Below are 3,723 nucleotides of genomic sequence, written 5' to 3'. Positions count from 1 at the left end.
GGGCAACGCCATGACTTCCAGTCATCTTCCATGGAACCGAAGACAAAAAGAATTAAGTCAATTTTTTAATGGCCAGTGATGAATCCTGTTGTTGCTCCGACTTCAGTGAATATAACCATATGCATATTTTGCTAAATTAAGACATACATGTGCATGAGGTCAGTTTTCTCAGGAACATGGCAAGTCTCCCTTGCCCTACTTTTGGTGTCACACTATCACAGCAGTAATATCACGGCAACTTTCACTTCCTCATTTCCTTCCATATGCACTTAGGCTAAAATCAGCTGCTGGGACAGTAACATCTCTGAGTCATTGCCGGCAGAAAGGCTTCTAACTAGAAGTCCTTTTGTTGGTGTAACCTTGTGGGAAGGAGACAAAAAGATAAAATTATCACGCCTCTTAAGTTTAAAATATTGCTTTTGAGATATTTTCTGCCTGACACGTACAAGAATGGCTAAATTTTAACACAGACCTGGGGCTCGTGTTTCTGTTGTAAAGCATGGAGTTGAGCAGAAGAAAAGGGAAGCTGAAGCAGAGGAGGGATGGCTGTTACAAGAATCATTCTTTTTGTGTGTTCGATTTTCCAAGAGAACTTGAAAAAAAAAAAAAAAAGAGCCAATTTCATCTTTGCTTCATTCAGCCACCGCAGGGAACAGGAACAAGTCTGGATCTTTTAGTCTGACTGCATACACACCCCTCGTTTCAACCAGCGGAGTAACAGCAGTCAGGTCTCAGTCTCTTTTTTGTTTTGCTTTTAAGCTAAAAGAATAGCTCCGCTCATATGGGCTGTAGATCAGGCACTATAAAGGGTATCAGCCACAAACATTCAGCCAGTTTGTTACATGCATTTAAAAATTAATTGTGAAACTACAGGAATGAAACCTTTCTGCAGCACTCTGCTATTAAATCTTTGCTTGGGGAATTTTTAGGAGGTTTGGATTAGGAAGGTCCTACTGGTCCTATTAGTGGGAAATAATGTGGTTTATTGATATTTTTATTTCAACAACTGTGTGAAAGTGTCCGTTGGGCAAACCCGCTTTATCCACTTCCCCAGGGGTACCTGTCAATAAATATGCGTTAAAGCTAGAGTAGCTCATTGTGCAAAGCAGGGATGAAAAATACAAAAAGCGAGGGAAGACCTCTTTGCTTCTAGTTTGGGGCAGGGGGAGGAGGGTGTGCCAGAGGGGGTCTCCATGCACCAAGGTAAGGATCGGTAGGGGCAGCTGTAGGCTGGACCTCCCCGTGACAGGGTACTGCAGGGCTACAGCCACTGCTGCTGAATTTAATACGGCGGAAAGAAAACTGCATTCAAATTGTAACTGCAGTGGAGCCAAGGCACAGGGCAGAAAACGTTCTCCATTTGTATAAAATATAGATTTGTATGTAAATATTCAACAATAACTTCTCTGGTAATGAATAAGAAATAAATTGCATATTTGATGTATGATAAAACCATTATTTTGCCCAGATGAGGCAGATGACACTTGATTTATATTGTCTTGCAAAAGCTTCAGACAATTAAGGAGAAAACTGTTCTGAGACTTATTACATTGACAAAATTCTGGTAGAGCTAACAGCGATATGATTCACACAAGGATCGTCTGGCATGTAAAGCTCGTTTTAACAGATACCAATGTGACATACATAAAGCTGTCAGGCTTTCTCTAAAGGACAGTCATCCACTTCATGTTTCAAGTGCCAAATTAATTATATTTGACATTTAATTTATAACCTAAGGTATTTTAGGTTTGGAACTTGACTATGATAACAGCAGATTAGAGCAGCGCTCCGTTTGACAGAATCGATTTTTCAAGTTATTTTCCTCGTGTGTGAGGGTCTTGATTCAGATTTTTGTGCATCGAGCTTGCGTACAGGACACTGATACCTCTAAGCAAAGGAGGCTTCGTTCGCCTCCTCCCCCAGCCATTCCGTGGTGAATTATTTTGCACTTTGAAGCAAGTTTCTTCTGCAGTCTTAATCACAAAGCTCCACCTAATGGAATGAGGGGAGAACTGAGCGCAGAAATAGAAAGGCAGAGAGACGCTGCTCGGCACTGATACCAAGGGAGAACTGCTACACAACCGTAAGCAGTTAGTCTCCTCCACCTACATCTAATTTATAAAGTCTCCCCTTCCAAGGACTTTAACATTTTGAAGTCAGAGGAAAGCAAAAGAAAAAAAAAAAAAAATCTTTATCTTTTCATCTGACTGAAATTGTAATATTTATTGTTACTGATAGATATTTCAGTCTATTTACACTAATATTTCCCACTGATATGTCTCACCTTCTCAGTTCCAAACAATTTAAAAATTATAAATATAGAAAATAACCTGCAAATGTAGTTATATATTTACTGGTAGATGGTTCAAGCAATCAATTAGCTTTTTAAAAAAATGGCAAAATATTTCTATCAATTTACCCACCGAAAATGAAGGCTTTCTGTACAATTTTAAATCAATCATTGATATCACACCGGAGCACAGCTGGAACACTAACATTTCAAAATATTGCTGCAGGAAAGGAGCTGAAGAATTAAAAAAAAAAAATTGCCAATTTTTTGGGGGGAGAGCAATATTTTGTTTTTAACAAAGTGCTTTGCATATGTTAATATAAAAGATCGGACAAATTCCTGCCAAGGCTTAAAAACCCACTCACAATTTCAGAATTGCTCCCCACTCAGAGGAAGGCTCTGTGGCCACTTTCAGACTTTCTCTGCAACAGAAGGTACAAATCTAAATGTCACCTTGTATCAAGACAAAGCGTTTCATTGAAGAACCAGAACATTTGTCAGGATCATCTTATTTAAGATGACTAACGCAGTGATAGCCCTGAGTCTGTATTTTGAAATTGTCAGTAGTAGGACAAGACTAGCTTGTTGTTTTCAGTAAAAATGCTAGTTTGGTATTTAATAGTCTCTGATCAAAAATGGCATTTTGCACAAATAGACCTGCCAGTCTAAAATTGTTTTAATTTCTAACGTTTATGATCAGATGTAGAGGGATGATATCCATAGCAGAGTATCTTCAATTAGAGAGGGGATTAAATAATGTCTTTAACAAGTTAATCTCAAACAGTAATGTGCGATTAAATCACAGTATATCACGGCCAGCACACATTTTGTGGTTTTTATCTCTTAACTTCACTACCATCGTTGATGATGGTTCATTAATCTGCTTTTCTTAACCCCACTTTTCTTTTGATGTCCTTGATTGGTGCCTGTTATGGCTGAGTTCAGCGTGACCGTCCTTCCTTCCTTTCACAAAATTTCTGGTAACGTTACACTGATGCTTCAGCTTCTCTGCTAAATTTGAGGAGGCTTGGCCAAGTTCACAAGGTGCCGGGTGAAAGATGGCAGGACCAGTAAACGGATGGCTATAGGAGAATAACCTTATGGGCCTCTCGAGGAACCCGAGTGCAGCCGGTACCCACAAGACAGGGGCTGCAGTTACACTAAGGGACCCCCCCAGCCCGGCAGCGGCAGCCGGGGACGGAGCAGGCCAGGGCGCCCAGGAGCGGGGGATCCCGGCTGCCGGCAACCGGGAACCCCCAGGGCCGGGCGGCAGCGCTGCCAACCGCCTGCTGTGCGGGGCTGGCACCGCCACCGGGCAAAGCCACCGGCTTCCCTCCTTTAATTCCTCCTCCCGTTATTCGGCGACGGACCCGCCAGCAGCTCCCGCCGCTTTCCGGGAAGGAAGCGGCCGTTATTTCCGTTGGGAAGGGGTA

The sequence above is a fragment of the Calidris pugnax genome, unplaced genomic scaffold (genome assembly GCF_001431845.1).
Source record: "Calidris pugnax isolate Ruff unplaced genomic scaffold, ASM143184v1 scaffold8, whole genome shotgun sequence".
NCBI classification, from domain to species: Eukaryota; Metazoa; Chordata; class Aves; order Charadriiformes; family Scolopacidae; genus Calidris; species Calidris pugnax.
This window is presented reverse-complemented; position numbering follows the sequence as displayed.